The sequence below is a fragment of the Symphalangus syndactylus genome, chromosome 15, assembly GCF_028878055.3.
Source record: "Symphalangus syndactylus isolate Jambi chromosome 15, NHGRI_mSymSyn1-v2.1_pri, whole genome shotgun sequence".
Lineage (NCBI taxonomy): Eukaryota > Metazoa > Chordata > Mammalia > Primates > Hylobatidae > Symphalangus > Symphalangus syndactylus.
In genome coordinates, this window is record NC_072437.2 from 54,684,128 (window position 1) to 54,703,845 (window position 19,718).

At 36.3% G+C, this 19,718-nt stretch overlaps 1 protein-coding gene and 1 long non-coding RNA gene across 8 annotated transcripts in view; one reads left to right on the forward strand and one right to left on the reverse strand.

Moving 5' to 3' along the window:
• Positions 1-19,718, forward strand: part of PCDH9 (protocadherin 9) — a 927,614-nt gene that overhangs the window by 551,193 nt on the left and 356,703 nt on the right. The window lies entirely within an intron of this gene.
• LOC134732548 (uncharacterized) lies at positions 4,603-6,220 on the reverse strand. The gene is made up of 3 exons (XR_010115863.1): positions 5,730-6,220; positions 5,089-5,174; positions 4,603-4,926 (listed from the first exon to the last, which is right to left on the reverse strand). It is a non-coding gene; the product is annotated as an uncharacterized lncRNA (long non-coding RNA).

Genomic DNA, 19,718 nt, shown 5'->3' on the forward strand with positions numbered 1-19,718 from the left:
TATGGCAGCAAGCAAGAGAGCATGTGTAGAGGAACTGCCCTGTATAAAACCATCAGTTCTCATGAGACTTATTCACTATCACAAGAACAGCATGGGAAAACCCACCCTCATGATTCAATTACCTTCCACCAGGTCCCTCCCATGATACATGGGGATTATGAGAGCTACAATTCAAGATGAGATTCTGCTGAGATGAGACTCAGCAGAACCATATCATTTTGCCCTGGCCCCTTCCAAATCTCATGTCCTTACATTTCAAAAGCAATCATGCCTTCCCAACAGCCCCCCAAAGTCTTAACTCATTTCAGCATTCACTCAAAAGTCCACAGTCCAAAGCCTTATTTGAGACAAGGCAAGTCCTTTCCACCTATAAGCTTGTAAAATCAAAGAAAGTTAGTAATACTTCCTAGATACAATGGGAAGACAGGCATTTGGTAAATACACCTGTTCCAAGTGGGAGAGATTGGCCAAAATGAAGGGGCTATAGGACCCAGGCAAATCCAAAATCCAGCAGGGCAGTCAAATCTAAAGGCTCCAAAATGATATCCTTTAACTGCATGTCTCACATCCAGGTCATGCTGATGCAAGAGGTGGGTTCCCATGGTCTTGGGCAGCTCTGCCTCTGTGGCTTTGCAGAGTACAGTGCCCTTCCCAACTGCTTTCACAGGCTGATGTTGAGTGTGTGCAGCTTTTCCAGGCACATGGTGCAAGCTTTCAGTGTATCTACCATTCTGGGGTCTGGAGGATGGTGGCCCTCTTCTCACAGGTCCATTAGACAGTGCCCCAGTGGGGACTCTGTACAGGGGCTCCCACCCCACCCCACATTTCCCTCCTGCACTGCCCTAGCAGAGGTTCTCCATGAGGGCTCTTCCCCATAGCACACCTCTGCCTGGCCATCAAGGCATTTCCATACATCCTCTGAAATCTAGATGGAGATTCCCAAACCTCAATTTTTGATTTCTGTGCACCCACAGGCCCAATGCCACATGTAAGCATTGCTTTGACGGACCTCCCACATAGTGAAAAGTTCTTATTTCAATTTTACAATATGTAGAAAGAAAGCTACAAATGGAAGTTTTTTCTGTAGGCTATATAATTCCAGAATACAGCACAGGTTAATAGTTTCCTCACAGTTTGGGACTTGCACCCTCTGAAGCAACAGCCTGAGCTGTATGTTGACCTCTTTTAGCCATGGCTGGGACAAAGGGCACCAAGTCCCAAGACTGCACAAGCAGCAAGACCTTGGACCCAACTCATGAAACCATTATTTTCCTCCCACGCCTCCAGGCCTATGATGGGAAGGGCTGCTGTGAAGACCTCTCTGACATGCGCTGGAAATATTTTTCCCATTGTTTTGGTGATTAACATTTGGCTCCTCATTATTTATGTAAATTTCTGCAGCCAGCTTGAATTTCTGCTCAGAAAATGTTTTTTTCTTTTCTATTGCATTGTCAGGCTGCAAATTTTCCAAACATTTATGCTCTGCTTCTCTTTTAAACATAAGTTCAAATCCAGAGTTCCGTATATTTTTGAATACATAAAACTAAATGCTTTTAAGAGCACCCAAGTCACCTCATGAATGCTTTACTGCTTAGAAATTTCTTCTGCCAGATACCCTAAATCAACTCTCTCAAGTTCAAAGTTCCACAGATTTCTAGGTCAGGGGCAAAATGCCACCAGCCTCTCTGCTAAAACATAGCAAGAGTCACCTTTATTCCAGTTCCCAACAAGTTCCTCATCTCCACCTGAGACCACCTCAGCTTGGACTTCATTATCTATATCACTGTCAGCATTTTGGTCAAAGCCATTCAACAAGTCTCTAGGAAATTCCAAACTTTTCTACTTCTTTCTTTCTTCTGAGCCCTCCAAGTCACTAGGAAGTTCCAAACTTTCCCGCATTTTCCTGTCTTCGTCTGATCTTTCCAAACTGTTCCAACCTCTGCCTGTTACCCAGTTCCAATGTCACTTCCACATTTCAGGTATCCTCATAGCAGTACCCCACTCCACCAATTTACTGTATTATTCCATTTTCATACTGCTATGAAGAAATACCCAAGACTGGATAATTTATAAAGAAAAAGAGGTTTAATAGACTCACAGTTCCACATGGCTGGGGAGCCTCACCATCATGGCAGAAGGCAAAGGAGGAGCAAAGTCACATTTTACATGGCAGTTGGCAAGAGAGCATGTATAGGGGAACTGCCCTTTATAAAACCATCAAATCTCTTGAGACTTATTCACTATCACGAGAACAGAATGGGAAAAACACACCCCATGATTCAATTACCTCCCAACAGGTCCCTCCCATGACATGTGGAGCTACAATTCAAAATGAGATTTGGGTGAGCACAAAGCCAAACCATATCACCCAACTTCCTTTTTTTTTTTTTTTTTTTTATAAGAACACCGTCATGTTAGATAAGGGCCTACCCTAATGATCTCATCTTTACTTAATCATTTCCAAAGTCCCTATTTCCAACTAAGTTCACATGTCACAGATACTGGGGCTTAGGACTGGGGGAACACAATTCAATCCATAATATATGGACATCATAAAAATACATAATGTGAAATTTTTTCCAAATATATCATCAGTACCTGTGAATGTATGAAAACAGGCAAAATTAGATAGAATATGCTTTTCTGTTTTAGTTAGTGTTCTACAATTTTCATCTTTCCTTACACTTCCCTTCCTCTTCTCATTTAATTGAGTACCAATCATCTGCTATAAGGTATAAATATATAGATATACATACTTTTTAAAAACTGCATGCCACCAAGTTGGATAAGTTTCTGGATTTCAAAAGATGCCTCTTTAAATTTTAGGATCACAATTTATAATTGAGATGTTCATACAGCTTTTATCTCAATTCTCAATTCTTTTTTTCTTTCATCATATATTGACTAAATACTTACTCTATGCCATATTTTCTATTAGAGATATCTCATTGATATTAGTGATATTACTGACATTCTATTAGGGTTACCAAAGTACTGATTACTTAGACCACTTAGGTTATTTTAAAGCTGCATGTCTTTTACTTTTCTACAAATATTTACTGAAACCTATTATGTTGCAGAATTCTATTAGGTGCTAGCAAAACAATACAGAGATATTTCCATCACAGAAACTTATATGCTTATAATGTGATACAATTTTTTTTTTTACAAACTGAATGAATAATTTCAGATGTGGTGAATTTGATAAGGAAAATAACATGGAATAGAGGAAGAGTGACTTTGGGGAGGAGCTAGAGGATCAGAGTTAGTTTATATATGGTGTTCAAGGAAGTCCTCTTTTAGAGGTACCTTTTGGTGGAGACAGAAGTGCACAAAGCTCTTTATGCCTCGTTTACAAAAAAAACAAGTAAGAACTTTTGGACAAATATGATCATTTATTTTTAGTTTTATTAAATACGTTAGTTTTTATTAAAACACATTTGTTAAAACACATTTAGTTTTATTAACACATTTTATATGCAAAGTAAAATTTGAGGAAAAGGTTTGTTTTTCCCAACGTGGAATGAAAGAGAATGATGTTTATACAATAAGCCTGATGGTTAAAATATCCATCATTTCCTTTCTTCCTTTAGTATAGGTGTATCAGCTCAAGTAACTACAAGTTAATCCAAAATAAATGTTCCCTTTTGTCTTTACTTCCACTTTCTTATCCTGCATTCCTGTTTGGTTTTCTGAGATGCTAGAGAGAGGCTCTGGCTGCTCATTAGGAAATACTGCTGTAACACCTCTGAGAACATCAGCTCCATTTTCTGTCAAGCTGGCACAATTCACACATCTTCAATTTACTTCATTATTTATTGTTTTGTAGAACAGTGACAGAATACTTAGCTCTGTTAAAAAAAAAAACAAAAAAAAAAGATAGAAGACTGCTCTCTGCCCCAAGGACACGCAATTTAAGTTAGACAATTCCGACATAAAACACAATGGCTGGAAACTGGTTCATTTTCAGAGTGAAAACAACCTGAGTTTTCATACTTGTTTGCTGAGGTTGAAAAGTTACTGTGAGACATTTTTTAAAGAACAAAATAGATGTGGAGCGATAGAAATTAAGAGATAGGCAGTGTTAGCTTTACATTTTTATTCTTTGTGTCTCAGACCAACTAGGAACTAAATTTTATCTCTCTAGGTGAAATGCTGGAAAAAAATTCATGATGTAGCCTTAGATGCACAAGGGCACATGTAGACATTCTATTTGCTTACAGGAAGATGTAAAACAATTAAAATAGATTCAATGAGGTCAAGTCAAATTTAAAGCCAAATGCAACATGAGATTAAATAAATCTCATATTTAGGTGAAATATTTTCCTAGAGTGGATGAAAATTCTATGTCTGTCAAATTAGTTATTCTAAAGCAGTGGAGTAGAAATTATTAAAAACAAACCTGAGACCATAGTACTACTATGAAAGAGTAAAACTTGTTAAAGACTCTAGATTTAAAAATAATTGGGGCTAACAATACAAATACCTCTGCATTATAATGAACTGACGTATGCATACTAAACCCTCAACATATATCTTTGCAAGGAAATGAAAGAGAGCTTCTTGAGAGAAGAAATGATTTTCAATAAGTTGCTCCCCAAATTTTCACTGATGAAAGCCAGATACCCTGGAAATTTTTAGAGGGCTCTCTCCATCACCACTGCATATTACCATCTATATTTCACCAAGATTTTCACATCTTACTATGAATTGCTTAAATCAAACAATGGGGCTATTTAGATTACTTAGTTTTTGAGTGAATGAATGAAGAAAGAGTGAATTCACTTATGAATGAAGTTTGGATGACAGTAATGAAGGAATTACCTGGATTTCAGGATTCAGGGTCCTTCAGTGGAGAGCAGTTTTTAGGTGCCATCAAAGATGTGGCATTGATGAGCAGAATAAAATCTTGTGGCATTTGGACTCCTAAAGAGTAGGAGAGATGAATGACAAAGAAAGGTTGGAAAAACTCTCAGCAGAAAAGTGACTGAATATGAATTTTGTTGACAAAAATCATGTATGCTACTAAAAATGCCATGCCTTTATAAGAAAGGTTGCCAATGTTTTGGTTATATACTTGTCACTCACCTTTCAAACTGTCCTAAACGAAGAGACAGAAGAATGATCACGTGAATCTGCCTTACTCAGGCCACTAGGAATTAAAACTGTAGAATCTACAGAGACAGAGAAACAAATAAGTAATTTAATTCCCAAGCTCCCGAAGCTCATATTGTTTCAAATCATTCAGTGGATTTTATTCATTATGTTTATTCCACTGTAAAATTAAATGTACAAAGAAATACATAATTCTTTTTATTTGCTATTGGTCATAAATCTTTAGAACAAGCTTAAATTACAGTTATTTAAATCTATGCTTCATGAACACATTTGCAGGTTTTTCTTCCCCACTACTTAGTTAATATTACTTAGACAAATACTTATTAAGATTGATTTAGTTGTGAAGCTAAGTATAGGTTGCCTTCAAATTATATCGGCGAGGTGTAATAATATATAACACAATACTGTGCATAATACTAGATGTGTATTTTAGATGTCAAGAATAAATTATGTATTTAGGGGAGTAAAATGGTGGCGATCCTCTATGGCAAAAAGATCAAGTTCAAATACGCCCATTTTTATGTGTAGACAGAGCCTAGAATGATTTCATAATTCAAAAGGAGTTATAAAACTACTAAGTAATAAAACATGATAAATTTGGAGTTCTTAACCTATGATCCATCAGCTCCACTAGGTCCATGGGCCTCGGTGCAGTACTTGCAGGTTTCTGTGCTCATTTGCATTTTGCTGGAGGGATTTCAATAGGTTCTCAAAAGGCACTGAGAGAAAAAAAATAAGGAAATAAAATTTTAAGATTGTGTAAACATCCATTCTGTAAAATTTTATTTCAGCATATTTATCTTTCCATTACTATGGATGTTTTATAAAATACCCAAATGTTTAGAAACGATGAGACACTCATAAATAAACCACCACATTTGTGACTGGAAAGAGCTTTCACAGGGATGACACATTCTCAACCAACTTCCTTTCTCTCCATCCCTCTCTCCTTCCAGCCTTGTCTTCCCTTTTTTTTCCCACAATCCTCAGACCAGGTACTATCAGGCACAGCCATTTTGTATCCACTGTTAGATCCATTTTACCAGATTTTTTTTCTTTCCCTTTCTTTTCTCAATATACTCTGTTCATATTTTTAGATTAAATGTGCTGACAGTGACCCTACAAGTTCTAAAATTTGGTGTCCCTAAATAAATTATTTCTATTTCAAATCTAAGGCTAGCGTTACAGATTCCCTCTTTATATCTTAACTCCACATTTATTTGGTCCACAAGTGTATCTAGGTTTTATTTTTCTTAAATACAAAAGAGGAGGAGGGCAATAAAAATAACCTACTTCAGAGAGTTGGTAAGACAAATATAACTGTTAATATATTTCATATATTCAAATCTTTTTGCCTCATACCTCAAGTATAGCAAGTCAAAGCAGTATCAATAAATGTCAGTCATTATAAGGAAGTAATTAGTGGAATGTGAAGATCTCTGATTCTCACAATAGTCTACTTGGTCTATTTTGAATCAGTATTAATAACAATACAGTATTTCTGACATATTGTAGAACAATTCTTCTGGAAACTCATTCTGGAATTGTCCAGGATAGTGAGACAAAATTCTTGTACTATTTTGTTAGGGTACAGAAAGATTTATTGTCTCCTTCTAGGTAAAGAGAAAAACCTACCTTTAAACTTACTTCTGGCATTTCTACAAGTGGGGTCACCTTACAGAGCTTCTGGCAAAATAGTTTCACGAGGTTGCTTTGAGAGCATCCGAAATATGGAGGAAAAAAAAAAACAAAAACAGAACATCCGAAGACAGGTAGAGGAATCTGTGGCATGAGGAGTGAATGGGACCTTGAGCCAGCTGGAACGGCAACCAGACGTCCAGCAGAATGCCATCTGGCCCAGGCACCAGGACTTCCCTTGCTGCCTGTGCACCATGGAGTGTCCCAGGGCCTCCACCTAGTCTGGTCTTCTGGCATCACCTCTCTACTCCAGCCAAAAGCCTGTTCCACGTTTGACCTGCTCTGTTTTCCAGCTCTGACTTCTGGATATGCCCCTGTTGCCATGGCTACCAGTCCTTGGTTTTTGACTCAGCCTGGCTTCTGGTCACGGCTCCTGCACTCACACACAGTGGCAGGCTCAGTTCTTAGCCTTGGATTCATTTGCAACGTATCTGTGCACTTGCTTCAGGCCTCTAATTCAGCTGTATCCTCCTGAGTTTCACCCAAGGTCTCAAAAATGGGCCTGAAGGAGAAATCTTTGGCTTGATTATTTGAGGCTATTTGAATTCTGTCTATGTCCCTCTTTAGTGGAGGTTTTGGAAAATCATTTCATTACTTACCCTTAGTGGGGAATAATTTCCTACCCTAATCTAGTATCTCTCAAAACCGTAAGTAAACCAATCTTTCCAGAATGTATTTACTCTTCTGTGAAGGATGAAAATGTTAGTCTAAAAAAATCTCAATAATTAAATTTAAAAATTATATTGAGCTCATACAATTGGAAAGCATGTGCAGAGGACAGCACAGAACATAAGATGACCACATTAAAAAGCAGACTACATCGTGTGCCCCAGAGGTATATTACAAAATAACAACATAGGCAAAGCAAAGCAAGTTAATAAGTCACAGAAACAATGTATATTGGAGGCATCAAGGAAGTCTTCCTGGTCCGGGCAGAATTTGATATGACCCTTAATGAACTACCAGGATTTGGGCAGAAAGTTGGGAAATATGTGTACCAAATAGGGTAAGAAAACAGTAAGTGAAAACGCATAGGATTGGTTAAATATGGAATGTCATTAGAAAAGTCCTTAGCTTTCTGGTCGGGCGCAGTTGCTCACACCTGTAATCCCAGCACTTTGGGAGGCCGAGGTGGGTGGATCACCTGAGGTCAGGAGTTCGAGACCAGCCTGGCCAACATGGTGAGACCCTGTCTCTACTAAAAATACAAAAATTATATGGGTGTGGTGGCGGGCACCCAGCTACTCGGGAGGCTGAGGCAGGAGAATTGCTTGAACCTGGGAGGTGGAGGTTGTAGTGAGCCGAGGTCTCACCATTGCCCTCTAGCCTGGGTGACAAGAGCAAAACTCTGTTTCAAAAAAAAAAAAAAAGAGAGAGAGAGAAAAGAAAGAAAGAAAAAGTCCTTAGCCTTCTATTTTGGCAAAAGGATATTATTGGTATAGGAAATTAATAGAACAGTGTTGACTGTTAAGCCGGGTTTTTCCATTGGGGGCTTCAAAGCTTGTGTACGCAGACTGCATTTTATTATGTAGGGACTAGCAGGATAGGGTCTGTTTTATCTATGCCTTAGGAAGGTTATTTTTTAAATTGCAGTGAAGGGAGACTGGGAGTAGGGTAGCATGGGATGTAGGGATGGGACGAAGCCTTAGGAACATTCCAGGTAAGAGGGTGTAAGTGCCTAAACAAAAGGTAAAGTTGAGAATATAGAGAGAATGATGGGTAGGGGAGACAGTGCATAGAGTGGACACATACAGGCTAAAAATGTTTACACTATGCCTATCTCTTTAAGGATTTTATTGTCCATGGAGAATATATATCATAGTTTAAAGGAGAAATAAGACATATTTTCCTTTTTTTGGAAAATAAACTTTAAACATGAATTCTTTCCTGAATTCATATAAGTTTGTAGGAGTCATACTGTTGTCTACTACAGTGCTTCCTAAACCTGATTATGTATCCGAATCATATGAACAATTCCTTAATTCTTATTCTTGTTTAGTAGCATTGAGTGAGGTGTTTGAATCTTTGTTTTTTTTAAAAAAAAGCCCATTGCTGTTTGGGAAGGGATGTGAAAATTGCTGATTATGATACAAGAGTGTCCATGTTCAACCTCCAGCTTTCCTGGAAGTCATAACAAACTGCTATTAATGCTCTTTTAACCTGATGACATTGCTATAAGCTATTTTAAGGAAAACTAATAAAGTGAATGTCTTATTTGTACATATCCCAAGACAGATAAAGTTATGCAGACTGTAAATAGCATAATTATGTAAGTAGGCAGGCAAATTTTTCAGAAGAGAATTTCAATAAAATAAATCTTGGATATGATTGGAAATACCTTTCTTATTTGTTTGATGGAAATTACTGTAGGCCAATTAGTATATATCACACTTTGTATGTGGCAAAAGGGATAGGAAACTTATCCCACAGTGGTCTGGCTGGCTGGTTTTAGTGTGTCCTGCTAGCAGAATTCTAGTTGAAAGTCTGTAGTTCTTTTTTTATCTTGCTCCAAGCTCCATGATGCTCAGCCAAGCAAGAAGCTACAATTGCCTTCAAAGATGACTCTTCACTTGAATGAGCACTGTGGGGTGCAGAGGAAGATGAGAGCCTGGCCTTGTGTAAGAAGATTTAACATATGCCTCATTTTAGATCAGGCTCTATCTGAAAAGGGTTCCATGGAACCTTCAAGGCATGTACACATCTCTAATTCACAAGAGGAAATTATGAATTACAGAGTAAATCTGAGTGAATCTTATATTTGAAAGAGACTTAGGATATTTGGATTTTTATAAAGTAAAGATTAACTAATTTTTATATCGAGAATCTCTCCATGCATCTAGTTCATGTGTCAGGAGATACAGTAGTAGTTTACAGGTCATTAGTGTCAAAGTATATACAGATAAACACACATAGACATCCATCAGTTTGAAGATATAATTAGCAATATTTTAGAACATAGGTCACTTTTCTATGTTAGAAAATGTATTTATTGCATAGTCATGAAAACCCTCACGTTTATTTCTCAAATCTCTTTCTATCATTGACTCCACAGATAATATATGTCTAGTCTCTAAGGCCTTCTAGGAAAGTGCTAATTCAGCAGCGTTTTTCTCTTATGCTGTCAGGTTCTGCCCAGATTTTTTTGCCTTCATATTTGGAAGAATCCTGCTGCATTTAAGCTACACAATAAATATTAATGGTGAAAGGGACTTATTTTATTTTGCTTTGGATAAATATACTTTTTATGTTAACTATCCAAGACATCAATCTCATAAATAGAATAAATGAGAAATCTTCCCAAAAACACTTGTGAAATATCGTAAGCCAGTATCATTAAGTCCACAACCTAAACAGGAACTTGACAATTTCCTTGTGTTTTTATTTCCCTTCACATCATTTAGGCTGTAGTGTTAAGATTCTCCTATAGAGACTGTTTTTCCATACAGTTAATTCAGAAAAAGAAGTAAGACAATTCATATTGAGTTGTGTCATTTAGCATCATATATACACTGTTATTTCTTTTTAAATCTATAAGGGAACTCTTGATATTGTATAGTTATAGAAAATAATACAGACCACTAGAAATCTATGATAGAAGTGTTTCAATTCAAAAATTAGTTATGTCTTATCGACTCATTCACTTTCTTATAGTTTTACTTACTAATTCTCTTATAACATACCATGTTTTAAAATTGAAATATTTAGGCTTTACTTTCTTGTCTTCTCTTTTTGCCCTTGAACGGGAGTTATTAACTATGAATAAAACAGACCAGAACCCTACACCACCAACTCCTTATGTCACTCATTGTTTCTTCATTCACCCATCCATTGTTTCCCCACATAACTCTTCAAACATGTATGACAGTTTGCTCCATGCTAGCCCTTATGTTGGATACTGGATATTCAATGTCTTGGACAATTAATATAAATCACAAGAATTGTTTAGTTGTTTGATATTTAAGTCTTATTTTCCTTATTGATTTTGAATCATTTATGTGACATTCTTTTTTTTTTTTTGAGACAGAGTTTCACTCTTATTGCCCAGGCTGGAGTGCAGTGGCTCAATCTCAGCTCATGGCAACCTCTGCCTCCCAAGTTCAAGCAATTCTCCTGCCTCAGCCTCCCAAGTAGCTGGGATTACAGGCATGAGCCACCACGGCTGGCTAATTTTTGTATTTTTAGTAGAGACAGGGTTTCTCCATGTTGGTCAGGCTGGTCTCGAACTCCCCACCTTAGGAGATCTGCCCGCCTCAGGACCCCAAAGTGCCAGGATTACAGGGGTGAGCCACCACGCCCGGACTTATGTGACATTCTTTAGGTTCTCATCTTTGATATACTTGATATTTGTTTCAATGTTGCTAGCTACACTGAAGCAATCAAAGTTACTGAGGCTTTCTTATCCCCACTTCCTAACACACATACAAACACACACACACACACACACACACACTCACAAAGGATAATTTTTCATCATGCCACAGCTTTAAACAAGTGTAACACTGAGAACCTAAGCATGTCACAATATTAACCTGTGGGAAAGTCAGCCTAAGTTATTTTATTGGTTTACTTGAGTGATGATTTCGTAAAGCGTGGATGTGTTAATTAAGGCCCAAAGGCTATGATATTATAACTCCAGAACTTTTTGATTATAAATACAAATTGACTAGAAAATGAAATTTCTTTAAAGTTCACTCTTCCCCCTTTATCAGTAGCATATTTAAAAGTCAGTCATATAGTTCCATTGCTCCACATTTAAGCTTTGTCTTCCTGTGTCAGATTGGATATCTGTGTTTGTGTTTATTTGATTTATGATAAACCTAATTGTACATGTGTACTGATAAAATTGTGTGAATTTTATCAATTTATTATTTCCAACTTTTCATTTGGATTAGCAGAAAATTATAGTCTAAGGATTGATTCAACTTTGACTTCATGGTATAATCCAGATAAACAAGAGCATACCTCAGGGGACCTCTCAGTGGTAAAGCAATTTTAATTAGTAAATGATCCTGAAGCCGCACATTGAAAACAAACTATTACTCAGCAAACAATATTGGTAATGCCAGTCAGAGTTCTCATTCACAGCTTGTGAAAAGGCAGGATGCTTTGGGGAAGAGCTGGTGAGGGGTAATGAGAAGTGTCACTTAAAGTTAGCAAAGATCAAAGTGAAGGACACTCATCCTCCTAGCACTAGAACTCATATCGAAGTGTCAGGTTTCTGAGTTATCTCAATTCTTCAGTTCCAGCAAGGGAAAGGAAAATGCTCAGCTAACTTTCTATAAGAAATAAGGTTCTTCATCTTGAAATTCTTAGCTAATAAAGGAAACAGGAAATGGCAGCATAATTATGGCTATTGCTAAGCCAGCATGTCACCAAATCAAAATTATTAAAAAGAAAATAAAATGTAAAAAGAAAATAAAATGGGATTGATTATTTTAACTATTTTGTTTCCAAATATCAAATTGTTAAATTATTATATTTAAACTCATATCCTCCCTTCTATTTCCTTTCTGTATTCCTTATGAATTATGTTTTAGATTTCAGTTATCTATAATGTACTACTAATAGTATATTGTAAATAACAAGTTGCTAGATGGATTTCCAGAAGCATCACTAAAATATAAAATATTTCCAGAAGCAAATCAAAATTCTTAAAAAGAAAATAAAATGTAAAAAGAAAATAAAATGGGATTGATTATTTTGACTATTTTGTTTCCAAGTATCAAATTGTTAAATTATGATATTTAAACTGATATCCTCCCTTCTATTTTCTTTCTGTATTCCTTATGAATTATGTTTTAGATTTCAGTTATTTATAATGTACTACTAATAGTATATGGTAAATAACAAGTTGCTAGATGGATTTCCAGAAGCATCACTAAAATATTTGTATTGTGCAATCTTAAAACTACTGCTCTACTTAGAATTTAAAAATTAAAAAACATCAACCAAAGAAGTTTGATTTTTACTGCAAAGAAGTTTTAATAAGATTATTAACATTGTATTAGGCATTTGAAATCAGATATATAAGTAGATTGGTCACATAATCAGGTGGATAAGTCAGTAATCAGTTGCCGAACATACTTCTTCCTTCATATTCTCAGGGGACCTTATCTACTGCAGCCTTATTACTCAGACAGTGCAGTGATTCATTATAAGGTCAATGATGACAAAAAAGGAAACGCACAGTAAAAAAAAAATGGTGAAGAAATAAAGATCTCACCATATACTGCGAGTAGTCAGAACAGCTGTTGCTTCTGCAGGTGAATGAGAGCTGTTGCTGGGGCATTTAGAAAAAATAAACGGCCTCACATTTCCACGGCATTTCACCAGGCTGGAAGGTACCTTTTCCTCCAGTGTTCGTCTTCCATACCTCAAGCCCCAGCAGGTTATGACTCACTTGACTGTGTGGTGGTGTGTTATCACTTTCAACTCAGAGAAAAGCTAGAGAGAAAAAGAGAAAGATTTTAGGCATTCATTTAGCTACAAACATTGGAAAGACTTAAATCTTTACCACTTTCAGGTGGTGTAGCTTAGAATTCGCCAGCAGTTAATAAGCTTATTTCAGTGCCGTGCAAAGCAGTGCCACCTTAAATCGTGTCATCCTTGACTCTGCTGTTACTTGTTATACTTCACTAGTTTTGGCCACTTGTACATGCACTAGTCCTAGCTAAAAATAAGCTAAAACACACACACACAGGCACACACCCCAAATCAGCTCACCTTTGTGACAAAAGTCACACCACATTTTTGATGATTTAATGGGTGGAGTTAAGTTGAGAACAGAAGATATAGAGAATTAAGAGATCGGGGAAGGAGGCTGAGCAGGCAGCAGTAACAGAAAAAAAAATGTTTAAAAAGTCTATCAGGCAAGATGCAGCAGGATTCATGTGCCGTAAAACTGGAGAAGAAAATTAAAACCTGTGAAAGACTAAGCAAACCTCTTCTTTGCTTGTTCTACCAAACACACACACACACACACACACACACACACACACACACACACACACATAAGTGGAGGGATAAACCACATTAAACTGTATCTGGTTTCAAATGTTCCAAGGCCTATTTTAGCAGTTGTTTTTCCGTAAGTCATTCTGACTTGGAGCACTGGTCCTCCCCAAGGATGTAAAATGTAGTGAAACTTATTATCAAGTCTGATGAAACTAATGGTGTTTTACCGTTTTTTGGATGACTAGTGCATGCACAAAATAAGTCTTTGAGACAAATTCTATGATTTAGTCAATACTTATTGAGCACTGTTCTAAGGCTAGGGATACACATATATTTGACAGTGAAACAAACATGACCTTGTCTACGTGGTGCTTATAACTAGTGGAAGAGTATTCAATTTTCCATTGCATTGCCCATTTAATATATTTTTGTTATTATTATCATTTCTTTAATTTTGGTTAATTTTCTCATCATGTGTGATAATTTAGGCTTTGCTTTTTGTTGTTGTTGTGTTTTGTTGTTTTGTTTTTTGCAATGGAGAAAGTATATGCAAATAAGCAAGGGATTTGATCCTGACAATTGTACTTACAAAATATGACTTGGAGTAGCCTAGTTTTTATGTGTCTTGAAGTCTATTTTATCCTTTGCAAAAAGAAGACACTAATTCTTAAGTCATAATTTGATGAATACGATATAAAACATAAAACTCCTAATGTAGTCACCAGCAAACAATAAATGCTTTAAAAATGTTCGTTCTGATCTTTTCCTTCTCTTGGATATCAACATAGTATTTCAACAGATAGGAAAAGTCATAGATTGCAAAGTACAAAGTATCATCATTTTATATATCATTAAGAAAATAATTCTAACAATTAAATTACAACATCATACTTACTTAGCACATTGATTATGTGGCATGTCCTGAACCTAGAATGTATGGATGCATGTTTAAGAAAACATTGTGAATAAACAAATGAGTGTTTAAGTTGTGCTTGTAAAATATAATGATTTTGGCATTTTAAATCTGAAGATAACTCATGTTAATGCTATAAACAAAAGATAAAATTGATTGCTATATGTATATACATTCATGAAAGTGTTAAGGAGGGACATAAAAATAAAAAGTAAATGATCATGACTGAACATTACCCTTAAGAATTGTTTATTCTATAGTTTAAGCAATAGACTGGAACAGACACATAAATAATCTTTAAAAGCTAAAGGTACCTCTTAATCTAAATGTTTTTATATCAACTTGGGAAATTAGAAGAGATATAACAATTACTTACAAATTAAACATATCTCAAAGTAATAGTGTTTCTGATTATTGTATTCATTATTTCCACTCAACACAAAAAATTCAAACAACCAAAATCTAACAAAAGCAAGGTTTACTAGTACAATCGGGGGATTGGTTTTGGGAACTCAGAAGATACCAAAATCTTCAGATGTTTAAGTACCTGATAGAAAATGGCATTGTTCTTGCATATAACCTAGGCACATCCTCCCATATTTAAAAAATCATCTCTAGATTTCTTATACCCAATAAAATTTAAATGCTATGTAAATAGTTGTTACACTGTATTTTTCTCTTTAATGCCATTTTTTAGAAAGCATTTTTATTTTGTGAATTTTCAACCTGCAGTCTGTTGAATCTGAGGATGCAGAACCCTGGAACACAGAGGGCCGACTGGACTGTAGATTTCTTTGATGTGCAGGCTCTGAAAGAGTAAGCATTAGGCTCATAATGCACATCATAATAAACAGGTAATCCTTGTAAGTGGTGATGCTTTACACTCACAAACATGCCCAGGAGTGTAGGATGTTGTTCCCTGCTCCATTGGCAGGAGGAGATATTATGACATCTATTTCCATGAGTTCTTAGAATAAAATTCACATATACACATACACTCACACCCATCATTCAGATCTACTGGATTCCAAAGAATTGCTTCAATACTGGATTTCCAATTGCTGTAAAATACTGCACAGAGAATGAGAATTTTTGTTTAAAGTCACATTTGGAGTCAGTAAAAGCATAGATGTTAATCTGGCAAAAACTATGCTTGTGATGTAATCCAGGCAACCAAGGAGCTCTTTGCCTGCCAGTCTCTTTGTTCTCCATTTGGCATTCTTCCTGAAATGCTTGAGATCATAGCAATGAAGAGACTCCCATATGATTAAGTGACTTTGTGTTCAGGTGGCCAGATGCCAGGCGCCTCCCTTTTATTTGTATTAGTCCTTCACCTAGAAACAACAGATGCTCTGGTGACTCAGGGAGACATGTTTACAGTAGGAGGGACTGAGATAGCTTCCTGGAGGCTAAAGTGATGGCACACACAGGAGCTGAGACTTTCATAACTTGTCTGGAACTGGAGTAGAAACTCGTGTAATTGGTTATAATGTTTTATATCCACTGATCTCTATATAACTTATTTTGGACCCTGAGCCACGCTAATGAATTCTAACACAGATTGCCTGGTGGCCTAGGCAAATCGGTGTAATTAAAATGTACATAGGCTTTTGTCTGAGGAAGCTCATTTCTGTTGTTTTCTTCTCCTTGTTCCTCTTGCTCTGACTTGCTCTTCTGCTGCAAGAGCTATTTCTGCTTTATACTCCTTTTTAAAAGTTCAAATGCTCTCATTTCCTTCTGGGGATTTAAGAAAGAAATAGCAAGCGTCTTGGAATCCACCAGGTAAATACCCAAATCTTTCATTTGGTTTCCTCTTTCTGTATAAAGAGAGATCAACAATGTACCTAACTCATAACATAAAAAAATTTCAAACTTGGAATTTTATAAATATCCCCCTACTTGTCAGAATATTCTCTAGTGAATATGAAGCACTTTCACAGGAGTATTAACTCTTAGCGTCTCCTTTTTCAAGAAACTACAGAAGAGGGCATTTTAACCGCCCCCCCCCACCCATCCCCACAGCCCCCAATGCTCTTAAGCAACATGTGTACCTTTAAATGTGTGCAACATGCCTAGAAGGCATCACTTTCACAGCTGGAGAATGACACTTATTAAAGAAAGAAAAAGAAAGGAAATAATTAGCTTTCAGAAGAAAACTGCAGATTTTTTTTTGCTTTATGAAAGAACAAATTTGTTTTCAAAGAGTAACCTGAATGAGAAGAAAAGGAAACTTTTCTAATTAGAATGTAATTCCAGAAACCTCTGATGGTGTCTTAACTCTACTGAATATGGAAATTGCAAGCCTTCTCTGTTAATGAATTCACTAACGTTGGGATGGACAGGGCTCCTCAATGCTAAGCTTTAGTGCTCCACTTTGAAAGCAGTAGTAGGTCAGTGGGGCTTCCACCACAGTTCTTGTGCATATACTGGCTTTGTTCAGTAACAGCCTCAGCCAAGAAAATGGCCTGCTGACAAGCAGTTTGCTTCGATTTTGCTTTTTTTTTTTTTTTTTTGCTTTTCCTTTTAAAATATTTCATTTGTTTTGCCAACATGCCTGGTTTTCTGGCATACCTGCTTTCTTCTTCAGATAGTGTTAGTTCTCTTTAGAATCAATTGTGAGCAGCTTGCAGCCAAATGCCTGATTAAAAAGTTAGCAGACCTTGAGTGCAATTACTTCAGCTTTATAGCACTCAAGCATTAAACCCTGTGTTAATTGTTTTCCATTTTTGTAACGATCCTTATAATAGGATAAAAACAGGAGACATCATTTCTTGTAGTTAAAACAGCAGAAAATAAAGACATTCAGTCTGATTAATCACTGTAATATGAAATTAAATACAATTAGGAGTAAATACATTTTAGGATGTTTTTTGATTTAAGCAAAAGACATCATTCTTGCTATGTCAAAATATACCTACAAATTACCATAGCAACAAATTATTCATCAACAAAATGCTTAAGAAATAACTTATACAATGATAATTTTTAGGATTTTAATATTGCTAAGCCTTATTTGTCTTAACACTTTTTATAAATATATATTTCCTTGATAAATCATTTTACACTCAGATTACATTAAATTCATACATTATAATTTTAAAAATATAGTTAAACTAAATATTTTAAAGGACTGACTTTATATGAAGAAAAAGCACGTTAAAAAGATTACATGGAAAAATATTCTAGCCAAAATTGCCTTATTTCAGCATTTCATTGCATTGAATAGTCCTTAACATTAAGAATTTTATTATTTAAAATTATTAATGTTTAAATATTTTCCTATGTGAGAATAAAGAAATGCTGGAAAACACTTTCCTCCTTTCTAGTCCTTATTCTGTACAGCTCTTTTGGGCCTTATTTTATTTTAGCCATGATCAGAAAAAGAGTTTTACCATTTGGGCACAGTACTCACTCACTCTTAACTACTGTTTTTCATGGTTGAAATTCAGGCTGTGATTCTTTATTTTCTTTTCCATTTTTTTTTTCTTCTGTAGTTCCCAGAAAAGAAGACATTCTGAGCAGAAATGCAACTTGTTGAAAGGCCTTCAGGAAAAATCTTTTGAGACAATCAACACTTCTAAAAAATAATTTTTTAATTATTTTTTTAAAATGCCACAGGGTGTGGTGGCTCACCCCTATAATCCTAGCACTTTGGTAGGCCAAGGTGGGTGGATTGCTTGAGCTCAGGAGTTAGGGACCAGCCTGGGCAACATGGCAAAACCCCGTCTCTACAAAAAAACAAAAACAAAAATAAAAATTACCTGGGCATGGTGGCATACCTCTGTAGTCCCAACTACTCGGGAAGCTAAGGTGGGAGGATTGCTTGAGCTCAAGAGGCCAAAGGCTGCAGTGAACTGAGGTCGTCATGCCACTGCACTCCAGCTTGGGTGACAGTGAGAGACTCTGTCTCAAAACAAACAAACAAACAACAACAACAAAAAGCAAGCATATCTGTTTGTCTTTTTTTCTATATGCAACTCAAATGAATTTTCAGTATTTAATTTTTAATTTTTGTGGGTACATGGTAGGTGTACATATTTATAGGGGACATAAGATTTTGATACAGGTATACAATGCATAATAATCACATCAGGATAAATGGGTATCCCTCACCTCAAGTGTTTATCCTTTATTTGTGTTGCAAATGATCCAATTATACTCTTATAGTAATTCTAAAATATACAATAAATTATTGTTGACTGTAGTTTCCCTGTTGTGCTATGAAATACTAGATTATATTCATCCTTTCTAACTATATTTTTGTACCTATTAACCACTCCATGCCTCCACCCCCACCACTACCCTTCCCAGTCCCTGGTAACCATTCTTCTACTCTCTATCTCCATGAGTTCTATTGTTTTGATTTTTAGCTCCCATAGATAAGTGAGAATATTTAAAGTTTGTATTTCTGTGCCTGGCTTATTTCACTTAACATAATAACTTCCAGTTCCATCCATGTTGTTGCAAGTGATGGGATCTCATTCTTTTTTATCTGAATAATACTCCATTGCGTCTATGTACCACATATTGTGTGCTGATGGACACTTAAGGTTGATCTTGGATCCTTGCGGTTGTGAATAGTGCTGCAATAAACATGGGAGTGCAGATATTTCTTTGATATACTGATTTTATTTTTCTTTTTCTTTTTTTCTTTTGAGACAGAGTCTTGCTTTGTCACCCAGGCTAGAGTGCAGTGGCAGGATCTCGGCTCACTGCAAGCTCTGCCTCCCGCGTTCAAACCATTCTCCTGCCTCAGCCTCCCAAGTAGCTGGGACTACAGGGGCTCGCCACCATGCCTAGCTAATTTTTTTGTATTTTTAGTAGAGACAGGGTTTCAGTGTGTTAGCCAGCATGGTCTCGATCCCCTGACCTCATGATCTGCCCACCTCAGCCTCCCAAAGTGCTGGAATTATAGGCATGAGTCACCGTGCCCAGCGATTTTCTTTCTTTTGGGTATACACCTTGTGGAGGGATTGCTGGATCATATGGTAGCTCTATATTTTACTTTTTTGAGAACAAACTGTTCTCCATAGTG